Source organism: Pararge aegeria, chromosome 1, assembly GCF_905163445.1.
Source record: "Pararge aegeria chromosome 1, ilParAegt1.1, whole genome shotgun sequence".
Lineage (NCBI taxonomy): Eukaryota > Metazoa > Arthropoda > Insecta > Lepidoptera > Nymphalidae > Pararge > Pararge aegeria.
The window spans coordinates 6,716,672-6,736,545 of record NC_053180.1 but is presented as its reverse complement, the minus strand read 5'-3'; the positions used below and the strand labels follow the sequence as shown (position 1 = coordinate 6,736,545).

The window sequence follows — 19,874 nt, the reverse complement described above, 5'->3', positions numbered from 1 at the left end:
CAGCGTGGTGGGCTATGACCTAACACTCCTCATTATGGCAGGAGACCCATTTGAATTCATCAAATAATGCAAAAAAAATAATTGCAATGTGGCATACTAAAATCGAATCCGGTCGTGTAACCTTTGTTTCTGAACATTTTGAATTCTGATATACCGGCACGAATGACTCGGTTCCGGTTTTCTTAGGTTAGTTTTAATTTACGAAAAAAGTACACCGATATTACACAATAACCTGTACTGAACTGTGCTCCACTTTTCAATCATCTACGTAACAATTGATCGAAAATAAACCCTATATATATCGATCATTAAATACAGAATCCAAGGTAGATTTCTTTTAAAGAACTTTTCTTGTCAAACGAAATTAAGCCTTATCGAAAGATTTTAAAGTTTGATTCCGTTTATTAACAAAATAAGGTAAGGTTATACAACCCTGTGATAATTTCTGGGAATTTTATTTAAAAAAAAAGTATAACACTTTTTGTATTATGCAATTGTTGTTCATTGCTTATTGTATACAAATATTACGATGGGAAGTGTTACAAGTTTAAAGAGTACTTTAAGTTTTCAAGGAAAGTGTAATTTTGACAAACTCCGTGGCGCAACGGTGTGCGCTGTGGATTTCAGTGGGATGTCCCGGTTTCAATCCCCAGCAGGAGAAATTTATAATTTCTGAACTTTCTCTCGTCTGTTCTGGTGGGAAGCTTCTGTCTTGGTTAGTCACCACCCTACGAAGGTCGTCAAAATTTCCTTAATAACTTTTTGTATGGGTTTCCACTTACCATCAGGTTGGCCATAAGCTTGGTCCGTCAATTATTACTATAAAAATACAGTATCAATTAAGAACCCGGTCAATATGTAAACATGGCACCTTTTACGCCAAGGGAGTTTTTCGATATCAAATCTCATTTACAAAACAGTAAACATAAGGTGCAAAAATCAATACAAATCTAATGAGATTTGACATACGGTATATAAAAATCCGTTATATAAAGACGAACTGAAATTATAAGTGTCAAACTAAACGTCAATGCACTATCGAGTTGTTAATTTAAAGCGTGTAGAACAAAGCTTTATATTTTAGCCAGTTCATCATCACAGAAGTACAATTTTGAATCCATAATCTTTATATATATATATTTCTTGTGTGCGTGTGTATGTCACTGAACTCCTCCTAAACGGCTGGACCGATTTGAATTAATTTTTTGGTATGCGTTTGGGTGGCACCCTAGATGGTTTAGATTTACAAATCAGCCCGACAGATGGCACTGGGGTCCGCTAGTAGTGTTATAAATGTGAAAGTGTATCTGTTTGCTTATATATTCGTTTGTTTAATACCTATATTCGGCTTTGCTTCTGCACCAACCTTCATGCATAATTTTATATAGCTCACATCCTGGAGATGGACATTGGATATTATTAAAAAAGTACCAGGGCAACAACGTTCTCAGGGGGTTTTTAAAATAAAATGTTTGTTACCTATGCACTGGCTTCAGAGCCAAAGCAATTTTAGCTAAATTTGCCTGCAATCTGGAGACTTTGCAACATATTTGGAAATCCAAATAATAATAATGTAAAAATTATGGTTTCCACAAGGTTTTTAAAAAACCAAATATAAACGCGATTGGAGTCACGGGTAATAGCAAGTTTATAATAATATCAAAGGCAATATAAACCTATACCACAGTAACTATACATTGTTCTTTAAACTAAAGAGCAGAGATTAAATAAAAACATAGCAAAAAATATATAAACAATAAAATATACATAGAACATTGTTAGTCATAGAATTGGCATAAGAAAGTCCATTGATCTTACTGATATGTGTTTTATATCGACCTAAATTGACCATTCCTCCATAGGTCGATGATCCCCACAGTAATGTTTGCACAGAATCTGGGCTCTGTGTTTTTAAAATATTGACACTTAACGGTCATTGGATGTATTGATTCATCGTATTATATGTTTTGATTTAGGTTATTATTTACTTAGCCAAAACCAATCAATACACATTTCTCTTTGAACTCACAGGTAGTATATGTTCGTATTTTCAAAGTTCAGAGTACTTAACTGAACATATTTTGAGCCCATAAAACAGTTAAAAATCATAAAATAAACTGACAGTAATACCACAACACCTTATATGTAATATATCTAATAGGTGTTTGGATACCTTTTGATAATTTAGTTAAATCATATGATTAAGTTAAGTTTGTGTTGTTTTGTAAGTTTATCTTTCAAATATAATTCTTAATATCATCCTTGGCCTATATTATTCCTCAGGTCTCTGGATTTTAAGAGCTCTCTATGCTTTTCCAATGCGGAATGGCAAGCTTTAACGATTATTTTTACATAATAACTATTAGTGCTTTCTTAAACTACACGCATTACGTGGTAACATTAACATTTTATAATTATTATTCGCAAGGCAGAACAATAATTATTGTAAGTTAGAATTTGCTTTCCGAAACGGTGGTAGAGTCAGATTTAACTATTCAATCGTGCTGATATATGACCTACTTAAACTTTATGTCAAATAATATATAATTAGGTATAATTCTGACCAATCCCAGTGATTAACGCCAAAAAGTGTTACTTCTTTAAGATCAAAAACATATTTTTTTAAAGTTTGTAAAGTTATACATAATACAAAGAACGATTCTTATCAAATTTTTATTTTAAAAATAGCACTATAAAATAGTGAGTATATATTTTAATTCTCTAGCAAAGTTGATTTTTGCATCATAGTAAGTAGGTAGCGTCTTTTATCACCGCCATTTTATAACGCCAATCAATTGCATCACAACAATAAATGTTAATACTGAAACTGAAAGTGAAGTGGCGTAATCGCTTTTAAAATAATATAAGACACAGAGTAAATAAACATATAGAAGTGAGAGGTCACGTTTGTGATGGTGCGGTGGAGCGAAAGCAAATGCAACATCTATTACAGCTTGTAAGATGCTACCGATTGCAAAACGGCACAGGTTGGGAGCTTAAAGGTTATATTATGTAAGCTCTGCGCGTGCATTGCTCTATGGCTATTTTATGTAATATGCTATGACAAAGATGTCTACGATATTTGCAATTGGCAATTGAATTTGTAATCATAGTGTGTAGTTTCTGATAGGTTTCGTAAATCGTTTATTGTTACCTGTCATGTTATATCTTAAAGGTAAGCAGACAGCTGACCGGAAATAATGCGCGCTTACCTACTTTGAGAAGATATACTATTTTGTTAACCCCCGACAGAAAACGACGGGGTGTTATGAGTTTGACGTGTCAGTGTGTGTGTGCCTCTCTTTGGCATCGTAGCTCCAGAACGGATGAACTAATTTTGATTTTGTTCCTTTGTGATTAAGTCGGGCGTGTTCTTAGCTTTATTTAAAATAGGTGCAAGATTGTCACAGCCATAAAATTATGACAGACGTTTTAGAACTCCCTCAATATGCGCGCTTACCTACTTTGAGAAGATATACTATTTTGTTAACCCCCGACAGAAAACGACGGGGTGTTATGAGTTTGACGTGTCAGTGTGTGTGTGCCTCTCTTTGGCATCGTAGCTCCAGAACGGATGAACTAATTTTGATTTTGTTCCTTTGTGATTAAGTCGGGCGTGTTCTTAGCTTTATTTAAAATAGGTGCAAGATTGTCACAGCCATAAAATTATGACAGACGTTTTAGAACTCCCTCAATATGGAGCTACGAATGATAAGGGTTGACTAGTAGTATAATGTACACTAAATCGAAAGGGCACTCATTACACTCTAAGGCGAGCCAATAAACTATTGACGATCTGATACGTTACGTTATTAAAGCGTCATCTTATGTTCCAAATTTGACGGTTGAACGATTGAACGATTTGTATTATTTTTTACGGATCAAGTAAACATCCATCTTGAGGTAGGTGGGAAAGTCGCCTATAAACATCAGAGCAACACTTCGCATGTTAAGAACGAGACCTATAAAGTGCCGCCCGGTGTATATCAACCTGAGCTGAAGGTTTTAAATTCATGTGCCTGTAAACACCGCATTGCTGCTTCGCGGCAGTGTTAACCACAGAATTAAGAACAACCAGAAACCGTGACATTATCATCAACTCCATTACCGGTCCGCTACAGGGCACAGATCTCCTCTCAGAGTGAGAAGGGTTTCTTGGCCTACCGCGCTGGCCAAGTGCTGATTGGTAGACTTCACACGCCCTTGAGATCATTATGGAGAACGGGTATGCAGGTTTCCTCACGTTGTTTTCCTTCAGCGTTTAAAGCAAGTGATATTAGAATTGCTTAAATTGAAAACGCACATAACTCCGAAAAGTTAGTGGTGCATGCCGATGCTCGAACTCGGTCTCCACGAAAGCCTTACCAACTTTCCCGGGAACCATGTACACGACTAATATTAAAGCATCAAAAAACCGCTTATGTCTAACTTTACCTTTATCATAGAAAAAGGACGAGAAAATGGTGGACATACTTAATTATCTCGTCGCGAACATGTTTGTCCTATCGGCTATTGGATAATTATACGCTACCTGTAATTAGCATAACTAAAGATTGCTTGTAAATACTTCCACCCTTAATTGGTAGTGCACGTGTGAAATATTTTTCTCACATACATATAATAAACGCATGTGTTTGATATAAATACCCTTTTGGGGTTCCATAAAGTTCTTTAGTGCTCTTCCGACATGGTCAGAGAATGTACTAATTTGACGGTAAGGTCACGGGTCTCTCCTCAGTATCTGAAAGATTAAGGACGTAGTCCACCACGCTAGCCCAGTGTGGATTGGTGGGCTCTACACGCATTTTGAAAACATTATGGAGAACGCTCAGTCGTGTAGATTTCCTCACGATGTTATCCTTCACCGTTGAAGCAAGTGATATTTTAATTGCTTAAAACATACGTACGAGTCAGAGAAAGACCTGACAATCAACATTAATACACAGCGGTGATAGCCTAGTGGTTAGGACTTCGGCTACACTTTCGAGGGCCCGAGTTCGAATCCCAGCACTTAAATCTAACTTTTCTAAGTTTTCGCTTGCCTTTACGGTATTAAGGAAAACATCGTGAGGAAACCTGAAATGCGCATGCCTGAAAGTTCTCCATAACGTTCTCAAAGGCATGCGGAGCCCACCAATCCAAACTAGGCCATCGTAGTGGACTGCGGCCTAAGCGTGGACCCGTGCCCTATAAGGGGATAGTGATAACCAAAAAATAGGTATCGATTGAAAAACCTCCTGTTTTGCGGCAGGTTAAACATATAATGGATGAATTAAATAAAAAAAGAGTACAGATAAGCACACTTCGAAACTTCGATTTGTATTTTCATATCAAACACAACTCGGTATACCTATGTAACATAAACCAGTATGTGAGTAAATATTGAATTGTAATTAACACCCTCACACTATTCTAGCACATTACGGATATACATCCCTACTAATATTATAAATTTCAATGTAAGTTTGTTTGTTACGATTTCACGCAAAAACTACTCAACCGATCCTCATTAAACTTTGTACACATATTCTTTGAAGATACTTTTTATCCCGACATTAAGCTCGGTTCCTTTGGGAGAGGGGATGAAAGTGTTTGACGATTTTACACCATAACTCCGACAAATTATAACCGATTTAAATAATTATTATTAGAGGTTATAATATGTGTTTAATTTTGCCTTTTTAACTTTGTGTAGATCTGAATGTGGTTAGAGATAGAGGACAGAACTCCTCAGCGGACAAACAGCAGCAAACCCCTCTTTTAAGGCTTAGCGATACTGAATACTTTAATTTTTTTTAGAACTACAAATAAATTGAACGCCACACCAAAAAACAAAATCAAACGCAGACGAAGTCGCAGGCAACAGCTAGTGTACAATATATCTCTTTATTTCATGCATTATAAAATGTCTTGATTTCAACTAAATTTATACTTGGCGAGTTACTTGTAGCCTTAGTGTCACTAATTACTTACGTTTAAACTTATAAGTTAAGTTTCCCTGGCTGATTTAGGCAAATCTCTTATATCTCTTATATAAGCAGCACTCCTAGCGGAATGTTTGTGAAATAAACATCAGAATTACAGAATGTACGACTTTAAAACCAGTGCTATAAGGTGCATATTTTATTAACAAAAAAGTATAGGTGGTATAATTTCAAACTACTCTTTGTACACTCCACCTTAAAGTTCCATACTATTCCTTCCGACACACAATTGTGGACTTTGTTCCGTATACCCGTAAGTACAAAATGCATGAACCACTTCACTTTTGATTACTTACAGAACGAAATTACACCATAACATAAAGCAAGTAATTCTTATTTCTAATTAAAATAAGGAAGGGCCCTTCTCCTTTATTAAGTCAGTTTAAACGTACAAGGCGTATTTTTAATTAATTTCGTTGTTTATAATACCCGAATCGTTTTATAAACAACGTTTCATACAATTAAGAGAACAATCATAAAATAATACCTTTGAATACTTTTTTATAAAATACACATGAATTCCTGAAATTTTACTTGTTAGCCACTATCAGATAAGCCCATAAATCCTACCCCTATAAAATCAGTTTCTTTGCAACATCGTACCGGAACGCTAAATCGCGTAGCGGTACGTCTTTGTCACCACACCAGAAAAAAAAATATAAATAAATAAATATACTACGACAATACACACACCGCCATCTAGTCCCAAAGTAAGCGTAGCTTGTGTTATGGGTACTAAGATAACTGATGAATATTTTTATGAATAGTATACATAAATACTTATAATATACATATAAACACCCAGACACTGAAAAACATTTATGTTCATCACACAAACATTTTCCAGTTGTGGGAATCGAACCCACGGCCTTGGACTCAGAAAGCAGGGTCGCTGTCCGCTGCGCCAATCAGCCGTCAGCGCCAAGTAGCGTAATATATATATATATATATATATACATAAGCTAAATATTCATATATATATATATATATATATATATAATACTTATGTAGTGTGTATCTATGGACAATACATCCAAAGTTGCAAGTCAAGGTTACAATTATTAATTTTAATTAAAATTATAAAACCAAAACAATCGTCAAAATCTGATCAATTAAATTGTAACAATGAATCACCTTTGAGTGCTACGTGATCACTGATTAATCACGAATACTGATAAAGATCGATAAAACAAAATCTTAATAACGATAGCGAGCGTATCAGAATACGTCAATCGCTTATTGATTTGATACGAATTTTCTGTATCGATTGTTAAATTATCTAATACCCGAGGCATTGTCTTTAATAATTTTTACCTTGCTCCATCCCTCGGAAAATGGCAGTATGTATATATATTATATAACCTATATAACCGGTTAAATCCACGTTAAACCCCGGAGAAAAACGACGGAGTGTTATTATAGAGACGTGCCTGTGTGTGTGTGTGTGTTAGTGTGTATGTATGTTTGTGGCATCGTATATCCCGAACGGATAAACCGATTTTGATTTAGCTTTTTTTCACCTGAAAGGTTACTTTAGTGGAGTGTTCTTAAATTGGTGGATTAAATATATCTTACAACTCCCACAGTATTCGTATCAAATGTTTTGACTAGTAAATTAATGTACACTATACTGAAAGTTGGAGGTTCTTTAAATTTTTATTTTATACATTATTCTATGAATGAATGAATGAATGAAGAAATGAATGAATGAATACACTTTTATTGTACACCACATAAACATAACAAATTATAAGTAAAAAAATAACAAAAAGTATACAATTTGGCGGCCTTATCGCTACATAGCGATCTCTTCCAGGCGACCTAAAATTCTATGTTTATATTTATTTTTGTATTTTTGTGCCGTGTGGTGACGGCAGATCAGAATACAGTTGCCACCACCCTTATGCCAGCTGGTGTCGTATGAGGCGATTAGGAGAATATAACGGAGTGCGGAAAGCAGCGTCCTCTATGCTACTACTACCATCTACTACGGTCACCTACCCGCCTGCCCAGCGTGATCAGCCCAGGTGATTATGGGCAAAACCTGGAGGGTTCTAAACTGGTAGTTTGGAGAGGCCTTTAGTCCAACAGAGGACCATAATAGGCTGTTGATGATGATGATGATAATGGGATCATTTCATCTGATTTAATTAAAGGGAACTATTTTACTAAACTTACATACTTTTATTAAACTGATATTTCGTGGTTTTATGTGTATTACGCATTTTTTGTGCCCGAACTTTTACCTAAGCCCGAAAAAAGAGCTCGATATGAAAATATGTTGAACGAAACCTAGTTGATACTATTGTATGAATTGTTTGACCTGTCTACATGTGAACGTCACATGATTAAACATGTTGATATGCCTGCTTATGTCATAAAACCTGTATCGTACGCAAGCATGAAAACCTCATTAGTTCAAACGAACAGGTAGGTATATTTTTTATGACCAAATAATTTGTGTCTTAGCATAGGTTTATTTATTAACGAAGACAATTTTAGTGTTTCTTTATGTCATGCTAATATTTTAAATGCAAAAGTGGTATGTTTGTTTGTTTGTCACCTATGTGCGGCTCAACCACTGCTATGGTTTTGCAAGAAATAGGTTACTTTTTACGCCTGAAAAAGATTAACAATGAAAGAAGACAGGGTTCCCGCGAGATTTAAAAAAATATCTTTGATATTTATATTTACTAGCTACTTATAACTAGTTAGATTTGTAGTAAGAGCATAGTAATAAACCTAAGCTTTTATCGTAAACGTATTTGTACCTACAGGTACCTACATCATTTCAATTGAAATTATGTTTATAGTGTATGTATATGTTTATAGCTTACCAAATATATGAATTAACGAACTGCTTTCAAAGTAATACATTATTTCTAATACCTAACACACGCAGCTTCATCTTCTTAAAGAAACAACGGGCTATGTATTTTGCACTCACGTCCGTCATCAATGAAGCACTCGTTTGGTATATCCAGGAATACAAGTTCTTATTTAACATGATGAAATCGTCTAAAACTAATTAATGTTAATCATAGATATTCGTTTGCAAAACCATACATACATTTCATGTAAAAGTGTGTACATATATAACAAAGTTATAAATAAGATATCTGTATAGGAGTGCGTGAGCAACGAAGAAATGTCGTATCCTTTTTTTATTAAAATGTATTCGTCACAAAATGTTATTATAAACAACATGTTTTAGTAATCGTTAAAAGCCCGCCAACCCACACTGATGCAGCGAGGAGGGTCTTATTTTCTCTATATGCCTCACCCCTATGAGATACTATGCCCAGCAGTGGGATATAATAAGGTCAAGAATAATGAGATTTATAAAGTGAAACTGAATCAACTGTCTATCGTCAGCAAGAGATAATAAATAACATGATTAAATAAAACTATAAATAAAAGTCATCTAGATTATGATTAAAAATAAATATTTAAACAACTTTAAGTAAGTTTACTATAAATTATATTTAGTTTTTCACATAAAAGCTTACTTTTAGTAGTTACACGTTTTAATAACATTAATTATGAAGGCATTTAAATTTCAAAACAATTAATCCGCTAATTGTGTTGCTTAATTATACAAATTGTAACGTAATAAGTAAGAATCCACATTTTACTAGTTTGAATGGACCAATTAGTAGGTTTTTAAACAATCTCACACTTCGTTGAGAAGGATAAGTACGAGTAGGTACGTTAAAATAATAGATAGGAAATCGATCGCCAAACATTTTGAATAAATGTAGAGTATGATGATGTTCGAATTTACCTAAGAAATGACAAAACAACAACAATGTTGTTACAAATTTATAAAATCTCTAGCAAACCGTCGTCATCCTTCCTGCCCGGAGAAGCTTCATATGAAATATTATATTTAAATCAAATTTCGTGACATACCGACAGCACCATCTGAGGTCCCAATGAAATTTGCATACACAACTTCATCCAAATCAGTCCAGCCGTTTTGAAGAAGCTAGGTGTCAATAACACGTACAGAAAAACGTCATGTAAATTAAGAAGAAGATGAGAAATTATTATTTTGCTAAAGTGAGCCACACATTTTTGCGCTATTCATTTCGTAAAATGAACAGTGTTTGTAATGTTTTCTTTTCGACATTTATCCCTCATCATCAACATCAAGAAACCTAAAAGATTTTAACAGGTACGTATTAAACTGAACTATTTGGACAGAACTTTCAAAAGTAGTTCAAAGTCTTGGCAAAGAATAACTAAGCCAAAAGCGGGCAAGCCTAAATTTTTTTTAGTAGTACTTTTTCTTTTTCCGTGTATAGTTTGCCATGTTCCACAAAATTTACCAAAGTAAGCTTAATATTTTAGAATGAAAGAAAAATGATCTTTATTGTCACATTACTAAACAAAAAGTTTCACATTTCCAAACGAATAAATACTTATCATGCAGTTCTTTCGTTCAACTTCTATTCAATATTTAGAACTTATTCGGTTTTTGGTTTTCGGTTACTGAAAACAAAAAATTGCTACTGTTTTGAAAGAAGTTAACTTTAGGCCTAATGCGAAAGGTTTTCACTCAAAGGCTATTTCTCAAGCTATGTGTAAATATTTGGCACTAATGTCGGGCGTCAAGCGGATTCTAGAGTGTTTGACCGCCGAGTTACATCATCCTTAATGGATATAAATTATATTTTTAACCTGTCGCCTAATTAATTGATCGGGTATTTTTTAGCTATTTTGTAATTTGAGAACAACTGCAATACCTATTTAAAGGGGCGTTGTTTTAAAACTACTTAATTACTCAATATTTAAATAAAATCTTTATCGAGCTTTTTTTGATTATTATATATATATATATTTTATTTACCGCCCATGCCACACCATGCACGTTGATCCGCTTTAAACTTTATGAGGATGTAATGAATTTCTTCTACAACAAATTAATAATCTAACTGCCGGTTTTCATTTCTCTAATTTGGAACGCTTATATAAAAGTTTCATTTTGGTTCCTGATATTCAATTTTTAGTCAGACCCCGGGTATAGCAGTATTTAGTTAAAGTGGATTCAATGTTTGCTTCAGTAACTCGAAGATTCAAATCCCAATATTTGAGCTGTTATCTTAACCACTCTGGCTTACGAAAAGTAAGAGAAGTAGGGGAATATAAGTCGGCTTTAAATTATGTAACAGTAATAATAAAAAACAGTATTTAGTCATTTTGACATGTCTGTAATTTCAGTTTAAATAAAATATAATCATCCCAGACATGTAGTTTATTGGGACCTTTATAGTTCAAAGGTGGCGGTACTGGTTTTATCTAGTGACCGGTTGGGAATCGATTGTAAAATCGACATCAACTCATCTATACATATATTAAAACACGAATAGCCACTATTTTGTAACGAATATTATACTTTAGTGTAGAGATGTAGAGGTGTTGTTTAAATGTATCGATATTTTTATTTAAATGCGTTGCGTGTTATACCAGATTTATATAGATCATTGAAGGCATGTGTTTATTTGGAATACTTATTTTATTAAAGTAATTTTAAAATTAAATATATTAAATGTATGCATTTTAAATGTCAAAATTTTATTATCATAATCATCATATCATTCATTTATTTTTCAAATATGAGATTCTTGGTAAAGTTTTAAATTAAAAACCGAAAAATTAATAACCGAAAAGGTTTGGATGGAGGAAGCTTAACATAGAATAGCTATTTACGATCCAGCATTTATAAAGTTTTTGAAATTACAGGGAATAAAAATAAAATTGAATAATTATATCGTTGAAATATATCAGGAAAATGTTATCGATAGATTTAATAGATAACGATAGACAGTCCTAACGTTTATAAACGTATAAAATAAATTATAGGAAGAGGATTTTCCAACTATAAAAACGTGCCACGATTCTGATGATCATTATCATTATTTCGTAATAAGTAGAGCACACAATTATATTTCTATCATTTTGTTAATATTGTAATTGTCACGAGTTTTTGTTGATCTGTATTTATTTATTTCGTGCCGTTAGTCGTTACTGAGCAACTCATCGACATGGTTATATAGAGTTAAATATAGGACCACAGCGTTACATACACTAGGCCTTTCAGTCACTGAATTTAAAGCCAGTTCACAATGAATCGAACCGAATTCGACGAGTCGAATTTTCACAACAGCTGTTCTGTTATATTTTAAACTTTATCTTATTAACTAACTAGCTATTAAGGTTTTTTTTTTAATTCTGTAGGAATCGATTAATTGCCTGGGATTAAAAGTAGCCTGTGTTACTCTCTGTCCTTTCAAAATCTAGTTGATTGGTTGTTGATTGATGCGTGAAGGAAGGACATACAAAAAAAACAAACTATTTCATTGAAAATATTACTAAGAACTAGAAGGGATAACTACCCACCTCTATAATATTTTTTCATTTAAACTTAGCATTTATTTTTATTTGTTTTCATTAGGTTTAATATACATATACATCACCCGAGGTAGGATTTAGTTTTTATTTATTGCTATTAATTATCTGAATTGATTTGAAGAATACATAAGTAAACTACGAAATAGTCACATATAAAATTTGCATGTGATTTTTTTTTGTATATAAAGAGGTTTGGCACCACATGGTATCAACATTTGTTCAGCGTTTAAAGCTTTAAACTTTAAACGTGAAATTTGGCACACGTCAATTATATACTTGATTACCAAATTAGTATTTGTATATATTTATTAGTAGTAGAGATGTCTACTAGTAATAAATATATACAAATACTTTAATTCAAGTAGTCTACTCCTTATCTCTAGAAATTATATTTATGGCCATATCGTATTATTTATTTATTTCAAATTTAAAAATACTTTGTTAGTTTACATTGTTTTAAGTTTATTTTATTTATAATAAATAATTAAATTAATTGAATAGTTCATTAATTGATTTTTGTATACATAACCCTTAACTTTTATAAGCTAAAAAAATCTCTCTTAACTCAATATCTCGACAATTAAATCTCTATTTTAAACCAAGACTTTGTTTTAAGGTTACAAGCAATGTTAACCTTACTCAGTAAACGCGCCTACGTTCTCTAAATCACAAATACCTTTACTTCAATATTTCGTCAACGAATTAACCTTTAAGTATCGTAACAACTAGTGTTATTCAAAACATTTCGTGTAAGTTAATATTTTTAAGATAACGTCTCGTAACAAAATGCTCTCTGTTTAATAAAATGTTATCTTAAATATTCCTACTACATGTCTCAGGCAACACTTTATTAAGCAATAATAATATATTAGCAACTCAGACTTACTCCATATTACTTTTATCTTAAAGTGTAAGGACTTTTGAGGTAGCATTTAAGTAATATTTACCTCAAATTTACAACGTCCGAATCACGAATACCATTTCGTACACGAAATATCCTTTTAAAGGCGTTTAAGCGCGTAAGGAGATATTTTTGAGAATATTTCATTTAATATTGTTAACCTCGATTAAGTTTACAATCTCCAAATTATAAATAACGTACTTTATAACAACTTCCAATAACGCAAAGCCATTAAGCGCTACTAGTCAGAACTAGTCAGTTTATTAGCACCTTTTGACATACGATCACTTAGAATTTAGCCTTTCGCAATACTTTCAGTTTCAAAATTCGCGTACTACGTTTGCACGATACTATCATACAACTTTTTATTTAAGGAAATTAATATTCTTTTGACATTTATTCGGGTACTAACCAAAAAAACCTTCAAAAGATATTTTTTATAATTTGAAAGTTAATGTTAATTGTAAATAACTTTATTTTGCCATCTCTACATTCAAGGCTACCTGAATTGGTGTTATGTCCGATCTCATTTTATTTGAAAGTGTGTTTTATGTTTTAGGATAGATTTCGCCAATTCGGTTGCGTCATAAATCTCATATGTAAACTAAATTTATAGGTCGAAATGAAACACTACTTTCGTAATATTCCTAGTTTTGTTAATTAAGTTTAGTTTAGAGATTTATATACGTAGGTACTTACAACAAAATTGACACTAAAAACTACATTGAAGCACACTTTCAAAAAAAATTAGATCGTAAGTAAACAAATTTTTGTATATTCAATAATATATGGATTTAAATTTTCAATGTAGAGATGATATAATTTTATTTAGAGTTTTAAGAGACTGATAAACATAAGTGCTTGTTCCTTTCATTTTCTCAATAGCGAGCAGCAGTACTTACGTGTTAAGGAAGTATCAGAAACAGGAGGGTGGACCGGGCGCGCTGTCGCAAAGAAAATCACAATGTACACACTTATACGCCATACACACAATCCATCACGTTAACACACAGTCAGGATAGTCTAGCACAGGTAAGGTGAAGGACACACAGTCTCAATTTTGCCTTGTGTCCGAGGCACTCGCGACACAATTTTTCCGTAGTTGGAAAACTCTTGCCGCGCGGTGCGGACAACGCAGGCAACGGCGAATCGGCGACTGGCCTGCGCGTGCGCCACCATACAATAAACATTCGCCTCAAGAGTGGGGCGCCCAATGATATTTTTACCTATTTACGATTTTTCCTGTTTCAAAAATAATTATCAGAAGTAATAACGTTAAGGTGATTAATACATTTGTTACCTAAGATCAACCACTTATCAAAGGCGCAGAGTTAGTTTAGATACTGGAGAACAAAGATTTTTTTGATTTTTTTCCTGAAAGGGCAAACGGAAATTCCCTGCATGTAAAAAAACTCACCTTTATATCGCGTATTTGCATAATATAGTTCCAGTAAAGTTCCTTCCAGTAAGTGACAAGAAGCTCGGCTGGTATAAGCAGGAGACATTTATTTTACGGGGAACGGCATATGCATTTATATCTTCCCCTACAGGGCCGGAAGAAGGGATGGAATATCAAACAAAATATCTTAAAACTCATTCTCCGTGTTGCCGTGTTTAGCCAGGATATGGAAAATGGAAAATATGGAATAGTAAATTAGATCCTCTATCAGTGGTCCATATGTGACCCGCAGCGTCGAACGCGGTTTTTCATGAATCCTGCTACGGGAACCGGGTACCGTACATTTTCCCGGCTATGTATCTCCATTCCATAATTCAGTCAAATTGGTTCAGTAGTTTTTGCGTGAAAGAGTAACAAGCCATCCATCCAGCCATACAAACTTTCGTATTTATAATATTTAGTTTAAATTTTTGTGCCTTGCTGGAAAATAAACAAATTCCGCTGTATTATTGTTTTTTCAGAACCGAAGAAAACATTAAAGACGTGGTCAACTGCTAGTTGGGAAAAAATAAAATAAAAAATTAAAAGTTCTAACTGTTAACACTACATTGCCTTACTTAATTAGTAGTCACAGTCCCACTACAGAGCGTGGGTCTCTCTTTCAGAATGAGAAGGTTTGAGGACGTAGTCCACCACGCAGGTCACGTCAAGGTAGACTTCACACGTCTTTGAGAGCGTTATAGAGAACTCTCACGCAGATTCCTCGAGGTGAGATTGCAGTCAAGGGTTAACGTGTACTGGAATAAAAAAAGAAGAAAAAGATCTTTTCTGATGTTGAGTGGGCGACCATTATTTGGTCAATGTCGTTGTACATCCCTACTTCCCTATCCCTACTAATATTATAAATGTCAATATAAGTTTGTTTTTTTGGAAGTGTTAGAAGTACTGTAGGATATTTTTTATCCCGATATTAAGCACGGTCCCTTTGAAAGAGGGGATGAAAGTGTTTGACGATTTTACACCATAACTCCGACAAATTATAACCGAATTAATTAATTATTTTTGTACTATTGGGGTTACAATATGTGTTTAATTTTGCCCAAACTTTGTGTTGATCTGATTAATGTAGATGGAGATAGAGGACAGAACTCCTCAGCGGTCAGCAGCAAACCCCTCATTTAAGGCTTGGCGATACTGAATACTTTTTTTTAGAACTACAACTAAATTAAATGCCAAATCAAAAACTAAATCAAACGCAGACGAAGTCGCGGGAAGTAGCTAAAAATTATATTTAAAAATAAGTAGTATGTGTAGTGAAGATAGCGTAGTATGTATTGGCCTAATAAAAAACTTTTTTCCTCTTGTCTTTCACCGTTGAAGCAACTCATATTTAATGGCTTAAAACGTACATAACTCCGAAAAGTTAGAGGTGCTTGCCGCAAGCGACTCAGTCCCCCCGAACGGGAAGTCCACTAGGCCATCATCACTTCTTTTCCCACATTATTGTTATGTTATTGTTTTTATAACACAATAGCAGTTATATTGCTAATGAGGCATATGTTGGAGTTTATAAGAATTTAAAAAATAAAATAAAACATTAATTAAATAGGCGCATCACATTACATTTTATTGTTATGAAACAATTATTACATGAGGTAATTACACAAGATGCCGGCTGTATTCTATTAATAATTATAATACCCATTGGTTTTGCGCGGAGCGATGGCACGAGACCTGATGGTAGGACACTCGTTCCTCGTTCAGGGATGCCACGAGTGTCGTTCCTAGCTGTGTCACATATTAAGGCGACATCATCAATTGTGGATGCGGGTACCAGTGCCGAGCAGGTCAAGGGGCGCCATTATGAAAACTTCGATAGCAGTTTAATTTTTGTGCATTTTGCTGTAGAGACTTTGGTGCAATGGAGACAGGGCTCACGAGCTCTCACTGTACCATCGTAATATTTATTTGAACATGTTCTATTTCTAAGAAACAATGAGAATTTATTTGAGCGTCATAAACGTGAACGCTGTAGGTATAAGTTTAGATTTCCCCCTCCAAAACCGCATTCTTTAATAAAAGTGTCTGCGTGATGGCTATACAAACATATAATAAGTTACCATAGAAAATAATTTAATTAATTAAAAAAAAAATGTTATAAATATTTAGTTAATGATACATTTTACAATATTAATGAATTTTAATATTAGTTTCAATATGACATTTGATATACTAGTTTAAAAAAACCTTTAGTCTTTAAATAATAGTTTGTAATTGTGGCACGCCCAAAGGGGCAATATACATTGGGACTTCATTACATGTAATTATATCCAACCTGACCTGTTCCAAAAAATCAAATATCATTAAAATTGGTCCAACCGTTCTTGAGTAATAAATGGTGTAACTAACACAACTTTATTTTATATATATAGATTTAATGGTAGTCTTCATTATCATTACCAACCAATTACTGGCCCACTCCATGTGATCGGTCTCCTCTCAGAATAAGAAGCGGTTAGTTCGAAGTCCACCACGCTGGTCAAATGTGGATTGTTAGACTTCATACGCCTTTGCGTTTGCGCGAACGTTATGAAAACTCTCAGGCATGCACAAGGTTTCCTCACGATGTTTTTCTTCACGCAAGCAAGTGATATTTAAAATATGCCTTAATTAAAAACGCACATTACTTCGAAAAGTTTGATATGCTTGCCGGGAGCTGAAGCTCTAACCACTAACTCTGCTTAATTAATTGGTGTTAATTTAATAAAGTCATTTAATGGTTTAAATTTATAGTCCATTTTGACGAATACTTGATCAGATAAGAAAACTTGTCAAAGTCAAGGGTCACCGCTACCCGTTTATTTCGCGATGTGACGCACTTTGCAATTTTCCACAAACAATTTTTTGTTAGTCATAAAATTTAGCATCATAAAGATAAATTCAAGTGATAGGCAAATAATATAAATAATAAAAAATAACAATTTACTTGTAACATCTTTAGGTGCCGTACAGAAAACAAATAGTTATATATCTATTATAGATTTGTGATTATTAAGCATCTTTTAGGGATTCAAAAGTTATATTTTAATGCAATTTCGAGAATATGGTTTCATAATAAGGGGCAATCTAAACATTTTATTTACGTAGGATAAATTTATTCGTTTGTTTATTTGTAACTTAGAACTAATTGTAATATTTTACTTTTACAATTAAAAAGCTAATTTATCGTGAAGCTCTGCTAGTTACTAATATTACTAATACTATTTTGTTTTCCTTACCATTATTGACCAAAATACAGTTTAATACATAACCGAATACAAATGTGCCATCCTTGGAAACAAAGCAGTTTATGTAGGACAGTGCACTTAAAAAAAAATATTGATCGAAATCGGTAAGTGTTTCTTTCTTTAAATTTGTATAAAATAACGGTCACACTTAACATTGTCAAACATTGTACCATCCTCGCAAACTCTAATGAAGACGGACGAGGTATAAAGAATCCTCTATCCGAAAGCCTCTAATCTAATACTAAACACTAACGTACCCAAATTTTAGTGCCCATTAAAACTATTGTCGTCAAACCATCACTACAAAGCCAGAAATTCGCGAAAAAAATCTAAATAAGTTGTTTAATAATTTATGCTGCTTCATTTCTTTAAGCAAGCAATTAATTTATATGGTTTTTAAACTTAATTCACGTGACTATAACTTCTTTAAAAGACTTTATATGATATCCTTGATGTTTATTTACTTGCCTCACCTCATTAATCTAGTGGTTAGCATGTCGACTCATAACATCGCGAAGTTTGATTTCCGAGTCCGATTATTTATTTCTCTTAAAGAATATCAGGTAAGAACCAACCCAGAGTTTGGAAGTTGTTCCTTGTGACTTTGAACCGTTGGGCCCGTATTATTTCCAATAAAAAAATTATATCTGTATATTTTAATAAGCAATAATTATAGTTAAAATCATCGATCAGGATGAAAATATCACTAATATAATGTCACAATATAAATGTGTAATAACATTGCGGGAAAAGTTAATTTCTGTGTTAACTGCAGCGGCTACAAAATTAAAATTCCATTCGGGCACACAAAAGACATCAACGGGCTCCATTTTCAAAGTGCCGGCAATTATAAGAATATTTAAATGTCCAGTTTTGTCTATAGCTGTTTTTAAGCCAAAAAAGTAAGAAAGTTCTTTAAAATATAGCGTTTTCTTTTTTCCAGTCCTAAAAAAAACCCAGATTTTATATTTATATGGCCTATAGGCTGAAGGATTCCATAACAGTTTTACGGCTTAAGTATTAAGAAAGTCTTCGACTTCACTATTATATTTTTTTCTAAGCCCCTGAATAACCTTTGTATAATAAAGGTGTCCGTCTTATAATTTTACGTTTATATGTCCATTTACTGTCATGGAATCCATATACATAAATACTTAGATTATACATATAAACACCCAGTCACTGAAAAACATTCATGCTCCTCACACAAACATTTTTCAGTAGTGGGAATCGAACCCACGGCCTTGTGCTCAGAAAGCAGGGTCGCTGCAAACTGCGCCAATCAGCCGTCAATATTAATATATCCAAGAAGTTTAAAGGATTTCATAACAGTTTGATGGCCAATACAGCCAGAAAGCCAACTAAAACTAAATTCTTATTGACTTTTCTCCCCTTGCCCCCTAAGATTCTCGTGGATAAGATCTCATTTTATAAGTAATAAATAAATGCCTACACATAATAAAGGTCCGAACTATTGAGGAGGAATGTTAAAACAATTATTTTTAAGTTTTTACCCTTACCAGCCCTAAATAAATCGTGGTTTATATAAGTGTCCCTTAGACTATAATTCTTGGTCTTGTCTTTTATTTACAAGTTCGCCTACAATAAAAAAATATATAAATGGTGTTAATCAAGTAGTTATCTATTATCTTTGTAATTTATTGCCTGTTTATGTTAAATTTATATATTGTGCGTGACATTTGTAAGCCATTCCTCATATTTATGTCAAAACAATTTTATAATTGTTTTTCTACTTTAAACCTCACGGTACAATAATATTATCAGGTATGAATTAGTTTGTGACTAGGTGATGACAAGTGAATTGGTCTGGTGGGAGGCATCTGATGTGGCTAGTTTCCTACCTACCGACACATACTTATATGCCAGAA

The 19,874-nt window shown here is 33.4% G+C and overlaps 1 protein-coding gene across 5 annotated transcripts in view; it reads right to left on the bottom strand.

The window, feature by feature from the left end:
* LOC120637848 (A disintegrin and metalloproteinase with thrombospondin motifs 15) overlaps positions 1–14,443 on the bottom strand; it is a 176,649-nt gene extending 162,206 nt beyond the window's left edge. For all 5 annotated transcript variants that reach the window (XM_039909923.1, XM_039910005.1, XM_039889142.1 and 2 more), the window contains exon 1: positions 14,202–14,443. The gene's annotated coding sequence lies outside the window, so the exon portion shown is untranslated. The remainder of the gene's footprint in view (positions 1–14,201) is intronic.
* Between the last annotated feature and the right edge of the window lie 5,431 nt (positions 14,444–19,874).